General features: G+C 38.2%; 1 long non-coding RNA gene across 1 annotated transcript; it reads right to left on the bottom strand.

Annotated features, from left to right (window-relative positions):
• Nucleotides 1-5,517: 5,517 nt before the first annotated feature.
• On the bottom strand, nucleotides 5,518-12,902 carry LOC140534482 (uncharacterized). The gene is made up of 5 exons (XR_011977333.1): nucleotides 12,795-12,902; nucleotides 10,185-10,471; nucleotides 7,488-8,836; nucleotides 7,307-7,390; nucleotides 5,518-5,947 (listed from the first exon to the last, which is right to left on the bottom strand). It is a non-coding gene; the product is annotated as an uncharacterized lncRNA (long non-coding RNA).
• Nucleotides 12,903-19,789: the final 6,887 nt, after the last annotated feature.

Raw genomic sequence — 19,789 nt, 5'->3', positions numbered from 1 at the left:
GGGATCATGGATGTTAATTTATTGTTGGTCGTTGGCTAAAATGTAAATAACCATGAATGAGCCACTCACTAGGTGAGGACAGTGATTTTCCATAATGGACCAAATAGACTTATTTCACTTAAACTATCTGCCTATGGTCAAACAAGTCACAGGAACTCTGAATCATGGTAGAGAGCCTGCTATGGTTACTTGCCTGACAGTGCCCAGAAACCTCAGAGCCATTACTGAACAGTGAAATTTTCCAAAAGGACCTAGATAGAGAGGTTCAGCAGCAAACTGGGCTTGTGTACATAAGCAGCAGCTGTTGCAAGGTTGTTTTTTTTTAACCATATCTTATGTTGACTATATTTTTAGAAGTAGGAAGGGTGAGAAATATTCTTTGTCTCCCTTTCCCCCTCCCACCAAGCTTCATTTCCTTTTAAAGAAATGTATGCATAGATTTCTAGAAATTCAGGCTATGATCAATAATTGGGGAGAAGGGACTTCACAGTAAAACAATTTTTTGGAATTAAACTCAAATATAAGAATAATTTTTCATCTGTATGTTGCTGGTGATGAATACCTGAAAGTTTGCTATACAAATAAACAAACAAGCCAACTCACTAACCCTTTGCCTGTTTGGATCCATTCTGCTTATGGTGCTGAAATAATTTTGCTCTAACAGCATCTTCTACATGAAAGTCTTTCCTGATCCCCCTAGCAGTTAGCAGCCTCCCCAACATAAACCAAAATTTATTTTGTGTGGGTTTTGTATATAAATGTTTGTATTTATAAAATACTTGTTTGTACATACTTATGTACATGTTATTTTCCCTAAGAGAATTTAAGCTTCTCAAGGCCAGGTACTAGTTCATTTTTTTGTCTTTGAATCCTCAGGACTAGAAAACACTTAACACAGGCTTACTTTGCTGGGTGATTGTTCCTCATTGATTTTCCCGAGGTACACTAGCTACAATTCTTTGTCTTTCATTATATCCCCACTACTAAGCAAAGTGCCTGGCACATATTAGGGACTTAATGACTGTGTGTTGACTGACTGCCTGACCAGATAAGAATCATCATTTCCATGTTCTGGATGAGGAAAATGAGAAGGGGCATGGATGATTAATCACTTGCTTATGCATACATGGAGAGTCATTGCCTGAGATGATGTGGTTTTAGGCTTATACCTTAAGAAGTTAGATCTCAAGGCCAGATGGGGAAGAGGTCATTGCTGAGTTACCATTTCTAGGCATCTATGTTTAGACTGAACTTTGTAGATTAAAAACAAATTTGGTGACTTTGATCACCACCACAGGGTCTCATGACAGAGTACTGAACTGGTCATGTATTTATTATTTATACTAGTTAAGTGGTCCTACAGTGGAGATGTAACCATTCTGAGAACTGTAGCAGAGGGAGTCCCAGCTGTACTCAATCTTGTGTTAATAAATGAGCATGGTGAAATTCTATGTGTCTCCAGATTTCTCATTGGAAATTGATTACTATCAGTTGTGAATTATACTTACCACTATGAAATGAGAAATAGAAGCAAAACATGGAAACTAATGAATACATCTATACATCCAGTCATAAAAAATCTAATTTATTCATTCATCTATTTATTCATTCATCTATTTATCCATTTCTTTTTTCTTTATCCATTCACTTATTTATCTACTTTACCTGTCTGTCTATCTCTCTCTCTCTCTCTCTCTCTCTCTGTCTGTCTGCCTGCTTGTCTGTCTGTCTGTTTGTCTGTCTGTTTATCATTCATCTATCATCTATCTGTCTTGAAGAGGGTCATTAGGTCATCTGAAAAATAAGGAAATGCTAGTAAGGCAACACGATTTAGGAGAAGGAATACCGGAATTGGTCTGGGTACAAATCCACCCTCTGACACTCACTAGAGTGATCATGAACAATTTGCTTACCTTCTGTAACCCTCAGTTGCTTCATCTGCAAAGCAGGCATAGTAATATCTCTAGTCCCCGTGTAGAAAAGTTGTTGGCTAGACCAAACAGGCAAATGTATGTGGAGTGCTCTGCAAGCTTTTGAACCATATATACATGTCGGTTATTATTAATCAATTAAAAAAGATAGAACTTGGTTCAGATGTGATGGGTTAGGAACCCAGGACCAACCTCAGCAAAACAGTTGAACAGTTTAAGTGACAACCTCCAGAATGACACTTCAGATTGCTAAATGTACTGCTCTTTGGCTTTTTCAGGCTCTTGTTACAAAGTGCCTTTGGGGCCCATTTTTTCTGGGTGATTCTCTATGCTCAGGTCTCCTCCACTTTCCCCTTTCTCCATCTCAAACCAATCCAAATTTACCTTCTTCATGTTCGTTTTTGAAGTATAATAGAGATAGAAGGGATGCCAGGGGCCATCTAGGTCAAACACCATATAAAGCCTAAATTTCTACAACCTTCTGGGCAGGTGATCATCTAGCCTTTACTGGAAGACCTTGAGTCATGGGAAATGTATTACCTTAGCCTAGGGATTCTTACACCTTTTTTGTGTGATGGACGTCTTTGGCAGTCTGGCAAAATCTATGAACATCTTCTCAGAATAACGTCTTTAAAGTAATTAAATGAAATCTATAAAATTGCAAAAATGACCAATTATTTTTAAATAATGATACATTTTTTCCCCATCTAAGTTTATACATTCCCAGCGGAGTCCGTGGACCACAAGTTGTGAATCCCTGTTAAATTTTTGAAAAGCTGCGTTTTAAAAAATTTTCCCCCTTTATCAAACTCTACTTCTCTGTAACTTCCACTCACTAGTCATATTTCCTTAAGTACTCACCTGGTGCTGAGCAACTGACTGTTGTAAATTGGATAAACTAAGTCATAATGCTATATTAGTGGATATAATGGGAAAAATTCAGATAGGGGAATGGAACTGTAAAAACCAGGAATGCTCAGCTAATGATCCCCATAAGGAAGAGAAGTAAACCAGATAGACAGCAAGTATAATGGAAAGAATTTTCAATTTGGAGTCTGAAGACCTGGGTTCAAATGCTGGTAGTTCTGCTTCATACCTGTCTAATCTTGGACATGTCACTCTACCAGTATAGAGGAGAATGGGTTTCCTTATTTGGAATACAAGGGAGTGGGCTAGATAATCTATAATGTCTTCTAGTTCTAAATTCTAGTAATTTGTAAATGGTTAATATGTTTCAAAGAAACATATTTTCTCAGGGATAATATTTTACCTAAAAACTCATGATTCCCTCTAGGTAACAAATTCACATTTCCAACAGGAACATTTTAGAACCATAGCACCTTAACCCAAAGGAATGAGTCTAATGGCAAAAACTTCAGTCACTGTGGCTAACCACGATGAAAAAGATGCTAAGGTATATGGGTCTTCAAGCCTTTTTCATATTCTTTTATGGGAGGGTGACCTACTTTCTGCCCATATAGGGCTGGTCTTACTGACATCATCATTGCCCGAAAATGGAACTTGACCTAGTGTGGGCAGAAAGTGGAAGTGGTTTGATGAAGAGGACACATGAACTTAAGTCAATAGAGTACCATTTTGTGACCTAGCAAGGAGAATTTACAAAGAAGAATATAGTCAGAAATGATAGGGATCTATGATTTTATCAGCATTGGAAACTCCCCACGTGGGTATTTCCTCTGCCAACACAGTTGCAACCATCTCTGACTTAGAACATAATCAATTGCGCAGTCAACCAATAGGCATTTATTAAGTGCCTACTATGGGGCAGGAACTGTTCTAGGAGCTGGGGAAGACAAATACAGAGAATGGAACAGTCCCTACTGGGGAACCAAGGAGTACACATAGAAGTGTATCCAGAGCAAATATAGAGAAGAAATAATAAAGAAATCAATTATAATATTAATTAATTATTCCCTTATTTTGGGAAGAGAGGGGATCAGCATAGGTGGGGGAGAGTGATCTAGAAAGCCTTCTTGAAGAAAGAATTATTTGAGCTGGGTCTTAAAGTCTTTTTTTTTCTCCTTTAAAAATGATTTATATTTTTTGTTTTTATATTACCTGCATTTTTCTTTGTATCTCTTCCCCCCTCCCTTTCCAGAGAGCCATTTTTAAGAAAAATGAAGAAGAAAAAAAATAAGCAAAACCAACCAATGCACAGCAAAAGATGGGTTTTGAAGTCTTGAAGAAAGAGAGGAATTCTATGAAGCACAAATAAGAAGGGAGTGCCTTTCAGGAAGGAAGATTCTCCAGTAGGAAGTGCTGAAGGTTAGAGATGGAATGCCACTCATGGGGTATGGAGAGAAGGCTAGTTTAAGTGGATGGTAGAATGAGGGAGGGAAGGCAATGTATGATTAGGATAGGTTATGAAAGATCTTTAAAAGCTAGACGGTGGAGTTTAGATTGGATCTTAAAGGCAACAGGGAACCATTGGAGTTAATGGAGCAAAAGAATGACGTTAATGTCTGTGCTTGAGAAAAAACAAACACACTGGCACCTGTGTGGAAGAGTGTGGAGATATTGGAGTAGGGAAACCAATTAAGAGGTGAGCGGTGATGAGAGTTTGAACTAAAGTGGTATCTGGTAGAGAAAGAAGGTATTAGGCATATGGAAGTAAACATGTCAGAGAAAAAGAAATGTTATGAAAGGTAAGTCTTAGGGAGTTACCTGGTGCACAGAAAGGATAAGTATTTCACCTAGGTTCACACAGCAAGTAACCACCAGGGGTTGAATTTGAACCCTTATCTACCTGACTCCAAGTCCAGCACCATATCCACTGTGTCATATCCACTGACTTTTGCTGAATCACACACTATGCCCCTTAGAACTAAACTGCCATTTAAAAGTATTTTAATATTTTAATATGTAAAATGTCTCTTCCAAAGGTGAGCTGATACTTATTCTTAGTGAAAAGATCATATCGGTGCTATCACAAATCATATTTTTTTCTTTCATAGCTGAATTTTCTCAGTTCATCTTTGACTGTCCATCACAAATGGTGCTTTTCTGACCCCGCACTTCCTGGTCGTCCTTGTCTCTTATTTTTCTCTTAGCAGACCTCATCTTCACATTTCACACTGAATGACAATCATTAAAGAGGCATTCTGTTGAAAACATTATCTCTCTGCAGAATGACCAATTTACTGCAACATGAAAAATCAAGGGTCTCATCGCAGGCGCAGGGAAGGTTTTAGATTTTAATGAATACTCTGTCGAGCCTGATTTGGATCCAGTTAATGAGGGTCTGATCAAATTTTCTATCTGCCAAACATCTTCTCATTTTGGGAGTCTTTTTTTCACCCCCTTTCTCTCTGTAGAAACACAGATGAGGCCTGGTTGCTGTAGCAAGGGTCGGCATGCTGTAAGTCAAAGGTTCAGCTTATGATTTTGTTGTACTCTATCAGGAAGGTCATTTAATCTTTCTCTGTTTCACTTTCCCCATCTGCAAAAACAAGATAACACTTGTTCCTGGTGCTTCTAAAAAGAGTGTTATTAGGAAGAATTACAAAATGTATCGCTTGGGAGTATCTATAAATGTTTTTGAAAATATATAAACGTCTTTCACTCTGATTAAGAAAGCATGATTTTTTTTATTGAGCTAATCCAGTTTATAACATATTTTGTGTTAAAGATTTGGATTGGAAGTTAGAAGGCCATGACTTTAATTTTTGGGTCTCTCGATTCCCCTAACAAGGAACTCATTCATGCCTCATTTTCTCCATTGGTAAAACTAGTTCAAATGGGACAAAAATGATTTAAATGCTTAATATGTACCAAACACTTCACTAATACTAGGGATACAAATTAAAAATATCGACAATTCTTCCTTTGAAGAAGGCCATATTCTCCTAAGTGGGGGAGATAACATATTTAGCAGGAATGCAGAAGGGAAGGTCCAACAATCTTTAGAAGTTGGTGGTGCTCAGTTGGTGATACTTAGTGAGTCAGGAAGCAGTGGTGACAAAGCAGATTCCATTTCTTTTAGAACCCAAGTTTACCTGTAAGTCAAAACAAAACATTTTGAATTCGTCTCATTAGCAATACCTTGGAATTTGCAAAAGTTGTTTTATTTCCTGGCGGCCTTCAGAATTATCTCTGCAACAGTGGTCATTTTTGTGTATTAATATTGTTAAATTAGGATTGTTGCTAGCAATTTGAAATGTGTAGAGAAACACTCACTGATTTGTTGCTTTGTGCTTATAAAATGCCCTTCCCTAGATATCCTAGTATAGACATGCCATTTACACACAGCATAGTCACCACTGGGTAACTTTAGTTGTACAGATTTTTAGTTGTAGAGAAAGAATAATTCTATCTAGCTGCCTGTTTAATATAATAGCTGGGGGGGGGGGGGAGAATGGTCTGATTCTCATGGGGTACTTTGCCTTAAGAATATTTTATACTAAAAAATGTTCTAAATCACTATTGATTAGAGAGATGCAAATCAAAACAACTCTGAGGTACCTTATCACACCTATCAGATTGGTTAACATGATCAAACAGGAAGATGATAAATGTTGGAGAAGATGTGGGAGAGTTGGAACACTAATCCATTGCTGGTGGAGTTGTGAGTTGATCCAACCATTCTGGAGAGCAATTTGGAACTGTGTCCAAAGGGCTACAAAAATGTACATACCCTTTGACCTAGCAATACTGCTTCTAGGACTGTATCCCCAAGAGATCGTAAAAATGGGAAAGGGTCCCACATGTACAAAAATATTTATAGCAACTCTCTTTGTGGTGGACAAAAACTGAAAATCAAGGGTATATCCATCAATTGGGGAATGGCTGAATAAATTGTGGTATATGAATATAATGGAATGCTATTGTGCTAGACGAAATGATGAACAGGAAGACTTCAGAGAGGTCTGGAAAGACTTACATGACCTGATGCTGGGCAAAAGGAGCAGAACCAGGAGGACTTTGTACACAGCAACAACCACAGTGTGTGAGGAATTTTTCTGGTAGACTTAGTACTTCATTGCAACATAAGGACTTAAAGAATTCCCAATGGACTCGAGGCAAAATGCCTTTCACATCCAGAGAAAGAACCATGGAATTTGATCGCAGAATGAAGCAGACCATTTTCTTGTGTATTATGTTTTGTTTTGTTTTATGATTTCTCCCATTCTTTTCAATTCTTCTATACAACATGACTAAGGTGAAAATGTATTTAATAGGAATGTAGGTAGAACCTATATAAGATTGTACACCATATCAGGGAGGGAGTGGGGAGGGAGAGGGGAAAGAGGGAGAGGGAGGGAAAAAAATCTAAGACATATGGAACTGATTGTAGAACACTGAAAACAAATAAAATAATTTAATAAAAAAAAGAATATTTTAAACTATTTGCCTGCCTTTTGCCGGATCAAATTCCTTATGAATCCTGCTGTTTCCCAGCATGTCCTCATTCATTTGTCTTCCTTCTTTTCCTACTCCCTCTAGGATTCAATAAGACATGTTGCATTAAGGCTGTGAATTTCCCATTGGCACAGTCCCAACTTTCAGAATTTTTTTTATTTCCCCAAAGTGAATCACCAGATGCCACTGTCTGTGACTGTTGTGTCATTCTCTGTGAAGTCTGGTCATGTCCAAGTGTTATTGCAGAAATGTAAACAGAAGGCCTTCAGGGTTGCTCTAGGCTTAAGGAGTACTCATCATGTTGACACAGAACTGAAATGAGAACAGGAAATTCCCATGTGTATGTGTGTGTGTGTGTGTGTGTGTGTGTGTGTGTGTGTGCGCTGGACTGTGATGCTCAACATGTAGCCAGTGCTTTACAAACACTTTCCTACAGCATAAACTATATAACATTCAGTTTAAATTGTAATAATCTGAGAAAGGGACCAAGAATATGGAGAGTACCATTGTTCTTGTTCAGTTGTTTCTGACTGTTTCTGACTCTATTTGGGGTTTCTTGGCAAAGATACTGGAGTGGTTGGCCATTTCTTTCTCCAGCTCATTTTACACATAAGGAAACTGAAGCCAACAGGGTTAAGTGACTTACCCAGGGTCATAAACTAGCAAGAATCCGAGGCCAGATTTGAATTCAAGAAGATGAATCTTCCTGACTTCAGACCCAGCACTCTATCCACTGCTCTTAAAACTACCATTAGCTGATGAGATATAGGGGAATTGAAGAGATTTTTGGAAGCATAGTATCTTAAAATTGGAATGGACACCAGAGGTCATCTAGTACAGCAACTAGACTCTTCTCTATAACATCTCTGACAAGTGGATAGACTGTCTGTCCTGGAAACTATCCATTGACATGGAATCTAACAGTCCTCTATACCAGGAGTGAGGAGCCTGTAGTCTCGAGGCACATATGATCTTCTAGGTCCTTGGGTATGGCCTTTGGACAGAGTTCAAGTTTTACCAAACAAATCCTTTTATTGAGGGGATTCATTCTGTGAAGTTTGGATTCAGTCAAGGGTCACACTTGAGGACCTAGAAGGCCACAGAGACCACAGTTTCCCCATCACCCCTGCTCTATACCAACCCATTTGGATCATTTTAAGATGTTAGTAAGTTGTTTTTTCTTGAAGTTAAGACATAATACCCAGAGATATGAAGTGATTTGCCTTGGATCATAAAGCTAGGAAATGTATGACTTGGAATTCAAACCCAGCTTTTGTTGGTTCTGACTGCTTCCCAGACAGGAAGGTATTCATGTCAGTGGAGGGAGTCCTCATGCTAAAAAAATCACTGGTCCTTCAAATATTGATATATTGACTAATTCATGCAGAAAGTAGCAATTATATGGGTAACATTTGTTACCTACCCTCAAAGAGATGACAGAGCCAGAAGGTATTAACATACTCACAAAGACTGGACAAATTGATAAATGACACAGGTTTAGATGGAAAAGCTGGGAGGTATTGAACCTAGAAGTTAAATACAGAAGAAGACAAACAGGTTTCCTATGATATTTGCTTTGGGGCAGTTAGGTGGTTTAATGGTTTGTGATATGACCCTGCTGACCACTTCCATTTCCCTTTCATGGCTGAGTCATCTGGTCCTTGTTTCTTGGATTTTCAGGTGGAATCTATCCAATGTGGATGTCATGGAAAAAAAAAACAATCGCAGGAAGGGAGCTTTGGATGTATTTGGTTTACCTCTATACGCCTAGGAGTTTGGTCCTGTCTACTCTGGGAATTAAATTTGTGATTCAAGATCTCCAGGGGTAATTCTGAGAAAGGAAAAAAGAAAGCTCAACGAATCCTACCATTTATATACCGTTTCACTGGATAAACTTTGTTTTTCAAACTAGTAATATTTTTTGTCTTTTCCCAAAGTTACTTTGTATTTACTATCTATCCACTACTTCTATGTCTGTACATATATCTATTTATGTTATCTTTCTGTCTCTGTATCTACCTATCCCTCTCTCTCTCTCTCTCTCTCTCTCTCTCTCTTTTCCCCTCTATGTTTTGTAGTTTAAATAACTTCTCAGTGCTCCAGAAAACTCTCTGACTATAAGTTGCAGAGAAGGTGTAGACCTGAGATGGAGAAGGAATTTCCTTCTCTAGGAGTTCCAGATACCAATCAACTCACAGATCTTTATTTTGTATTTACTTATTTGTAAATGCATCATTTCCACTCAGTAGAATGTAATCCTCTCAGAGCAGGGACCAGTTAATTTTTAGTTTTGCACTCCCAGGGCAAGCAAAGCACCTAACACATAATTGACATTTAATACATGCTTGCCAAATTGTACTGAATTTCAATCATGTGGCTAATTGTGCCTTGCTTCCTGGTTATGACATAGCATTTTCTTGAAGAATTCTAATCAAGGAAGGGAATAAACATTTATTAAGTGCCTACTGTGTGCTAGACACTGTGCTAAGGACTTTATATTATCTTATTTGGTCCTCATAACAACCCTACAAGGTAGGTGCTATCTTTATCCCCATTTCTATAGTTGAGGTTCAATGACTTGCTGGGGTATAGTGTCTGCAGTTCTATTTAAACTCAGGTTTGCCTTCAAGCCAAGCGCTCTATCTACTCTTGTACCCAGCTGGCTCAAACCTAGTTAGACTGTATTTAATTTTTATCAGTTAAGTTCTTCAAGGTATGAGGAAAATGTAGAATTTCCTTAATGCAAATCCTGGACCACTGTACCTCTGGTATTTCTTTTAGTTGTAAAGAAACTTAGATTTGGTAATCAAATATATTTTTGTTTTCTTAAACCATCCAATAATTCCGTTACTACTAATGTAAATGGCAACTTACAGTTTTTGAAAGTTTCCTTTACCCCAAAATACCAAGAGTGGATGCACCAAGGAGAGTACCAATGCGTCTGGTGATTTGCCCGGAGTTACATAGCCACTATGTATCAGATGGCACTTGAACTTGGATCTACCCTGATATAAAGATCAGCTGATTACTTCCTCTTATACATTGTCTCTCCTCATACATTTTCAAAAGCAGAAAGATACCTTTGCTAGTTGTTCTTGTAAAACCACAGTGTGTTCTTCTTTTATGATCATTGTGAAAATTAAGAGGCTTCCTGGCTCCACCTGTCAGAAAGAGAACACCTGGCGTGTGTTAAGCAGAACAGTTCTCTCTTGAGGACACAAACCAATAATGTAAACATGCTTACTGAAAGCACTTTGTAACTTAACAACTGCAGACCAAAGGTTCATACTGTACTGATAACATCCTGTCCTATCTGGCTGGGATGTGGTTGATATAAGCCTTCTACTTCCGTCAACAATAATGAGGCTCATTCGGCACAGATGCCACATTCTCAAATAGATACCCACTGAATGGCTCGTGATGTCGCTTTCTTTTTACTCCTTTTTTAAAAGGACTTGTCTTCCTGATTAGATCCTTGTTGACATTAGGCCTTTTAATTTTCTTCATTTAACACTTTCTTCCCCTCTTCTTCACTCTTATGAAATGATAATTTGAAATACTAAAGACCCTTCTGGGTGGTTTTCTTATCAACTCCATCCAGGACTCTGATACTCTTAGGATAATAGTTTCTTCAAAACCTTAGCCCATGAGCCCCTATCTATGTATCTTTTACTAGATCAGACCAGATGACCATGAAATCAAAGTGAGAAAATTTACAAAACTAGACTAATTAGTCAAAAAATGAGGAACCATACAAGGCATTAAACCCTCTCAGCACCCAAATGATGGCTTCTTCCTTCCTATATCCTAGGGAAGCTGAGGCAGCTAGGTGGTGCAGTGGATAGAGCACCAGTGTAGGAGTCAGAAAACCTGAGTTCAAACTTCACCTCAGACATTTGACACTCACTAGCTGTGTGACCTTGGGCAAGTCACTTAGCCCCAGTTGCCTCATCCTGGGTCATCTCCAGTCATCCTGATCTGGTCACTGAACTCAGATGGCTCTGGAGGAGAAGTGAGACTGGTGACCTGCACAGACCTCCCTCACTCAAAACAAAGTCAAGTGCAAATCATGTCATTATTTCTTTGATGGCTACCAAGGATGAACACACATCGTAGCAGAGTACTCATCTCAATTCCCAATTAACCTCTCTGTTTCCTCAACACATTGGAAGGGAATACTTTAGAAAACTATTAGGGAAACTCAGTGCACCTTTAGGAAATGTTAACCTTTTTTGCTCTGGAATCAGCAGATGACTGAAAGTTTTCCCAGCAGAAGCACTGCCAGAGATATTAGAGCTTTGGACACAATTGTCTTCTCTCCCTTGCTAAGCCCTTTGCTTTTTTAGCTTTACAGTCCATCTTTTGCAAGATTTCTTGACCAGACCGTTGTACATATTTTGTTTTTTATTATGGTTTTCCATGTATGTGTTGTATCCCCCAAAGATTTAAATTTAAGAAAATGGGTCTTCTTAACTTCAGCCCAGGCACTGTGTCACCTAGCCACCTTAGTTTATTACTTATGGGTCATTATAGGTAGCCCTCTGCATAAACTGATAATTACTCTGCCTTAGTTAAATCCAATTCACACTCAAGTCAAGATATCACCCTGAGATGTCACTGGTTCTCTTTGAAAATGAAGAATGAGCAACAAACAACGACTTTGCCTTTGAAATCATCCAACTATCACCACGAACAATTAGAATACAATCTCATTATAGTCATAGAATCTTAAGTAAACAGAGACTTTGTAGGTCCTCTAACTCAATTTTATTTCTTTCTACAATTTCCATGACTAGTAGTCATCTAGATTCTCCTTGGAGATACTCCTCACCTCCTGTAAGCCCCATAATGGACTCACAAGGAAGCCCACCCATTCCAATTTTTCAAAGGTTCTAGTTGTTAGAACCTTTGAATTAGAACCTTAGAATTGTTCTTTATCTTGAGCCAAAATCAAGCTCCCTGGTCCTCCTTTGTCTTTTGTAGTTTCATAGAAAAAAGATGGTCTCTCCTACACAATAGCCCTTCAAATATCGAAAAGCAAATATCGTATCCTCTCTCCTCTTACCAATATTTCCTCTAGCATAGACAATGCTAGTTTTTTTAGATTTTGAGATGATTTTGAATCACCTCATCATCATGGTTGCCATTGTACTGCTCAAATGTACTGAGCTTATTAAAATCATGAAATCATTTCCCTCATATACTTTCTCTCCTCTTCTACCCTGCTCCCCCACCTATGTTTGTCTAGGTGTTTTTCCAAATCTTTGTCTCTTAGTCATCTTTCTTAGCATTGTACTCTTCACCTATGCCCTTGTCAAAGTCATGGATAAAATGTTGGACAAAATAGGACAGCAGCACAGTACTACCTCCTCCTCCCAGGAGAAACCTCATTTCAGAGAGTTGTAAACACATTGATCAATATGTTCTGGATCCAATCAGTCAATTAGCTCCAAAACCTTCATACTGTGGAATCCTGCAACTCACCATCTTGTGCACAAAGATATCATCACTGTTTTGTTTGGTTGTTCTTTCCTCAGTACCTGGCTCAAACCTAGATAAACTGCACACATCGAATCCCCCAATTGACCAGTCAGAAAAGGAAATGAGGTTCACCTGACTTATCTGTTGATTAGTGAACCTCTACTGTCTCATAATGATCACTTTACCTCCTGGTAACTTCTCGTAAATGTTCCCTGTATTAATGCATTCTATACTTTTATTAAGCATTGAAGGCAATCTCACAACACTACAATTTGAAGGAGACATACTCCTCCTTATGAAAGTCAGGACTTTTGTCCATCTTCTTCTCTACCACATGTCTTTCATTCTCTGTGATTTCTCAAAGATCACCAATGATGACTTGGCAATAACAAAGACTGTTCTTTCCATATCTCAGAATGGAGGTCATTTGTGCCAGGTGACTTGAAGTCAGTGGGGACAGTTAGCTGCAATTTTGTTCATCTTGACTTTTAGTTCTTGGTTAAAGATTTTTGTTATATCTTTCCCATTTTGAAGGCCCTTTGGTAGAGAAAACAGGAAATGGGATGGATTCCCAAAAGGAGTGCTAATGATCAATTTTTCTTACTTCTCAATATAGTTAGACATAGCATTGTTTCTCTGTAGCAGGTTTTGTTTTTTAAATCTTATTTGTGTCATGGACTTTTTTTGAAGTCTGTTGAAGACTGTGGATCTCATGTCAGAATAATATTTTAAAATGAATAATAAAGAGACAATGACAAAGGAAACCAATTATATTGAAATGTGATAATCAAAAAAAAATTTTTAAATGTTCAGAGACCCTCAAGTTAAGTAATCCTATTCTTCCTGGTAAGGAACCAGAAACCTTATAGATCAATGAGGTAAAGAGTTTGAAGGGTCGTTAGAGGTCATGGAGTTCAATCTCTCAATTTACAGAGGAGGAAACTGAGTCCAAAAGGAGTCAGGTGACTTATCCAAAGTCTCACAAGTTATGAAGTGCCAAACTGAGATTTGAAGTTGGAGTCAAGATTCATCAAGTTTTCCATGAAATTGTACTGCTTCATTTGTCATTAAATCAATCAATCAATGAAGCAATCACTGTGCTAGGTGATGAGGATATGGTGACCTAAAGAAAAATCAAATTTAAATTTTCAATCCTTTTGCAAATGCAACTGAAGGAGGTATGAGACAGAGGAGTATAGCATGAACAGGTCCTGTATATCCAACATGTAAAGTGCAAGGGGAAGCCAATCTTCCTTCCATACCTAGGCAGGAAAATCCCAGCATGTTCCTGACTTAGCCTGAAGTCAAGAAAAAAAAAGATGAAGGTATCCAAATACCAAAGCACAGAGCTAGGGAGACCAATGGGGCTTAGTTCATGAGGAGGATGGATTGTCTTTTGAAGCAGCTACCAGGCTGGTTTCATTGGGTTTCCTAACAAGCTTCTAACTTGCCTGATGCTAGGTATTGTTGAGATTTGCCATTAATGTGGGCTGAGATTTCTATGGAGCAGCAACTCTCCATTTTTATAAAGGCTATTACATTTCAGTCCTCTTTCTCAGAGTATTTATCATCTACCCCTCTACCTATCCATCCATGCATCTTTCTTTCCTTCTACCCTCTTTCCCTCAATTTCTCTTTCCATTCCTTCCTTCCTTCCTTCCTTCCTTCCTTCCTTCCTTCCTTCCTTCCTTCCTTCCTTCCTTCCTTCCTTCCTTCCTTTCTTCCTTTCTTCCTTCCTTTCTTCCTTCCTTCTTTCCTTCCATTGCACCTTGGAAATCAGTAAGTACTACAGAGTATGGTTTATTTTGTTGATTGTCTAGGTTTAAGAAAGTGATGGAGAAAATGTTAATAATATATAATAAACTTAAAAGTTTGTCCCATGTACATTTTTTTTCTTGAGCTGATTGTTAAATATTTACCAGCATACCGATGGGTAAAATGTGCTCTCATCGATCTGTCCTGTGAATATGTATGTATGTATGCATGTACATATATATATATACATATATATATGTTTGTATGTATGAATCAGTCATTCCCAATTTCCCCTTTAAAATATGCTATTTTGAGAGGTCATTAGTTGGGAAGGTCTTGCCTCAGTAATTGAAAGGAGATGACTGGATAATGAAACATATCTTTTGGACGTGGCCTATGTTTGGATTTGTTTTTCTTGACTAGGAATACCTGTTATAAGGGTATTTGATTTATTTTTATGAAAGAGAAGAGGAGGAAGAGAGAAAATATATTTTTGTTAATTAAAAAAATAAATTAAATTAAAAATAAATGAAATCATGGGAAAATATGCAATGTGTTTGAGAAAAGAAAAGACAGAAAGTGAGAGATAGAGACAATGAGACAGACAGAGAAGGAGGGAATGAGAGAGAGAGACAGAGAGAGACAGAGAGAGAGAGAGAGAGAGAGAGAGAGAGGGAGAGAGAGAGAGAGGGAGAGAGAGAGGGAGAGAGGGAGAGAGAGAGGAAAAGGGAGAGGGAGAGAGAGGGAGAGGAAGAGGGAAGGAGAAACAGACAGACAGACTGATGACTTAAGTTCTTACAAGCCCCTTGAAAATGAGCTTTAGTGGCTGAGTTGGGACAAGTTTTAGGCATGAAGACATGAAGACCAGAATCTTATTTTACGTTTCTGAACTGAATGCCTTCCAAGATAGACCAGAAGAATGCAAGGCCAAGAGCTGGAAATAAGTCATTGGAAAAAGAATAAGTAACCAAGGGCATTGGGGGTAAGGGGGAATAGTTAAAAATGGAAATTCACAATGAACAATAGTTATGCAAAAGGTGATACTAAAATAGGAAGGAACATTATTTTTTTGAAAGGGCAAGGTCTAGAAAGTTGTAGGAGTGAAAGGAGTTTGCTGAGTTGAATTGTACCATGTGTACCTTTCAGGCTCTAACCCACCCACTTCTGTTTTCCTCAGCATGGGGCATTAGTTTTGGTGAGTCATTTTGTAAAATCTTAATTCAAAAACACTGGGTATATTTTTTGGATTTCATTGGGATGGTATTGTCTGTTTTTGACACCTATCATATGTGTGTATGAATACACATATATCCATACATACATGCATGAATATACACATATACTTATATGTGTATACATGTGTGCATACACAATGCACATATACATTTATGTGTATATATGTATATAACATAAATATACCCCATTTCGCTTGGGGCAAAATTAAGGTTGTACTGGAGCCAACTCTGACTGGTGAGGGAGAGTCTATTGTTAAGTTAGCAGTATGAAAATTTGCACCTCATAAATGAGCAAATACCACAAATTAGGGCTTGATTTATTGTTTTGCTGATTGTCTGGGCTTAAGAAAGTGGTGGAGAAAATCTTAACAATGAGCATTATAGTCAAAAGTGTATTCTGTGTGCATTTTATTTTCTTGAGTTGATTGTTAAATATATGCCAGCATATTGTTGGACAAAATGTACTCTCATTGACCTGTGATGTGAGTTTAAAAGGGAAAAAATTCTTAGCTCAGTCTTTCTACACCCATCTCTAGCTAAACTTAGGGAGGCAGAGTGCTGAGGATGCTGGACAATCATAGACAGAATTGGGAGGGGTTTCATTTTACAGAGGAGAAAACTGGGGCCAAGTGAAATGAAAGGATTTGCCCAAGGTCACACAGATGGTAAGGTGGACCAAAGATAAATTTCGAACTCAAGTCTTCTGGCTCCAGATCCAGCGGATCTTTCTGCTCTGCCAATCGTAGATCACCAGGTGATTGCCCCCATTGGACTCCTCTCTGATTGGACCACATCTGAAGGATTGTGTTCAGTCCTGGCCATCTCATCTTAGTGAAGATGTTAATAAGATGGTGCAACATGGTACAGTTTATAAAGTATGCCAAACTAGAAGCTAAAAGACTTTTGTTGGAACTATAGTTTTGCTGTTGGATACCTGTGTGAACCTGGGAAGTCACTCCAATTCTCTAACTAGGTTTCCTTCCCGTTTTTGTAAAATATGAGAGTTGAACTGTAACGTCTCAAGGGCCTTGAGTCAGGAAGACCCAATCTGATGTAAGGTACTTACTAGCTATGTAACCCTGAACAAGTCATTTAACCTCAGTTTCCTCAATTGTAAAAATGGAGACCACAGTGACATTCATCTACCAAGGTTGTTGTGATGATCAGATGAGATAATACTTGCAAACTGCCTAGCATATAGTAGGTGTTAAATAAATGCTTATTTCCTTTCTCCTCTGATTCTATTTCACCATACAGAAGCTTAACTTCTCAATTGTGGAACGAACTACTTTTGAGATGCCATGGACTTAGAGACAGAAGGGACTTCCAAGGGCATCTAGTCTAACCCTCTTATAACAAAAGAGCTTAATATAGTGCCTGGCATATAGTAGGCACTTACTAAATGCTTAGTGACTGACTGACTGAAATCCTCAGTGAGTGAAGTGACGAAGGAAGAAAGTGGGAGAGGTTAGATCTGAATCTGGGTTCTTAGATTCTAAACCCCACATTCTTTTCCATTGTATCATGCACTTCCCAGAGTTGGCTCTCCTTCACTAGAAGTTTTCAAGCAAAGGCTGGAGACAACTAGTCAGAAGTGGTATAGAACAGGTTTCTGTTCACACAAGGGTGAGACTTTTTTGTCCTCTGTGGTCTCATCTGCCCTAGAAGTTGGTGATTCATGCTCTTTTCTCCCTTCCCCCCAACTCTGAGTCTCCATCTCAAATATGCTTTTTAACACATATGCTGGACATTCGTTTTAGTTTGCTAATTCTGTTGATGTCTTAAACATTGTTTTGTGTTCTCTTTGCCATGAACTTTAGTTATATAGATAAATGTAATCCAGACACCCATTCATACTGGTTAATAAATAACTAGCTGATGAGGAATTTGACTCAAACATTTGATGTCAGTGTTCTAAAATTGAATTATTTGTCTAAGATAGACCCTGATTTAAAGGCAAAGGTCTTGACTATTTCATCGGAAAACTAAACTTTCTGAAACCATAGGCTAACAAAGAAAAGTATATCAACGGAACAGCTAATGAAAACTGTGTGTATCAGGTAGGAGAAGGGAAGTGAATTAAGTACCTACTTTATGCCTATCACTTAATTCTGTTTGCCTCAGTTTCCTCATCTGTAAAATGAGCTGGAGAAGGAAATGACAAACTATTCCAGTGTCTTTGCCAAGAAAACCCCATATGGGGTCCTGAGGAGTCAGACATGACTGAATAACAAACAACTCTGGGCAAATCACTTAGCCCTGTTTGCCTCAGTTTCTTCTCTATAAAATGAACTGGAGAAGGAAATGGCAAATCGCTGCAGTATCTCTGCGAAGAAAGACCAAATGGGGTCACAAAGAGTCAAACATGACTGAAATGATTGAACAATGAAATTCACTTATGTGATATTATGAGCTAGAATGACCTATATCAACGTCTCACTTTTCTTAAATTGTAGATTCCAAAGGTCTATATCTTATGTAAACTTAGTTTCTCCCCAAGGACTTAATACAGTTCCATATATGCAAATCATAGCTGATTTTTTGGAACCCCAGCATACAACTTTGCATGCATCTGTAGAACATCTGGTTATTCAGTTTGTTATCCATATATGTTACAAATGTCCATGAGTTCTTGGGAAAAAAGAAAAAGATTCTTGTTCAAGAACTAAAACCAAAATGAAATTGCTTAGCAAATCATCTGAACCTGTTCAGGTTGACCTCTCCTTGGATGGTCTAAAAAGTTTTCTTTATAAAACGCAAACAAAGCCCTTGTTGGGTGATGTTACAGGTGTCACTGGATAATCTACCACTTGTTTTTATTTAAAAAAACCTTTTTCATGCTGTATTAACTGGTTCTCTTCTGTGCTAAGTACATAGCCCCAGTGAATAGGAAACTTTCTCACTATCCAGCATTTTTGCCTTAAGCACATTCTCCCCCCTGCCCTCATCCCACCTGTCTTTCAGGAAGCATGTATAGTCAAATTAATACAGCTGCAAATTAAAGAAAAAGAGTTTTAGAAACAGAGTCTGAGTTCAAATCTGTTCTTAGATACTGACTAGTTGTGTGACCTTGGGCAAGTCACTCAGCTCTGTCTCAAAAAAACAAAAAGGAAAAAAGAAATAGAGAGTTTATAAGATTACTCATCGACTTAAAACAGAAATAAGCCTTAGAAAACAACTCTAAACTTCTCATTTTGGAGATAAGGAAATGATCCAGGGAAGAGGAGTTGACTGGCCCAAGATTACACATATGCTAGGTGGCAGATGTATGCTCTGAATCCAGACCCTCCAACTCCCTCTTTGCCTTGCTATCTTCAGTTACTACTCTTTAAGGAAACAGAAACTGGTTAACTGACTTGCCTGGGTCCCACAGTTAAGTAAGAGTCTGAGGCAGGACCTAAACCCAGGTCTTCCTGACCTTAAGGCCCAGGTTTTCTGTGTTTTACTTCACAGAATAATGTGTCTGGCCAGGGTCCCATGTGTCTTAATGAGCCGGCTTGTCTTTTCTGGTTTCCTCTTTAGTTATCAATGTCTTCTCAAGCTTGAGTGAACTGCCTGGGATCATGTTCTTGGCCTCTGGGGTGTAACCAGATCACCACCTGCCTGGACAGTTCAAGGGAGATCTGTATCACAACAAAGCCAAATACTTATTTTTCTTCTGTCTTTTCTGTGAAAAGTATAACAAACAAAAATAATTTTTTTTTTCCTGATTGACTTCAGCATCCATAGTATTTGTTTCTTGAAACAGTTGGGTAGTGTAAGGTCTAAAGAAGAGGATTTGCAGTAAGGAAAATCTGAGTTCAAATCCTGCCTCAGATATTTACTAGCTTTGTGGGCAAGTCATTTAATTACATAATATTAAAGAACTGGAAGGAATCTAGGGGATTATCTAGACAGATGTGACTTTGATCAGTGATCCCATGGAGACGTTCTTAGGTGGTATAGACTATAGAGCTCTGGACTTAATACTGGAATATAAATCCACCTCAGATGCTGGGCAAGTCATTT

The sequence above is a fragment of the Notamacropus eugenii genome, chromosome 3 (genome assembly GCF_028372415.1).
Source record: "Notamacropus eugenii isolate mMacEug1 chromosome 3, mMacEug1.pri_v2, whole genome shotgun sequence".
In the NCBI taxonomy this organism is placed as follows: domain Eukaryota; kingdom Metazoa; phylum Chordata; class Mammalia; order Diprotodontia; family Macropodidae; genus Notamacropus; species Notamacropus eugenii.
Note: the sequence above shows the minus strand (reverse complement) of the source record. Positions and strands in the feature narration are given on the sequence as shown.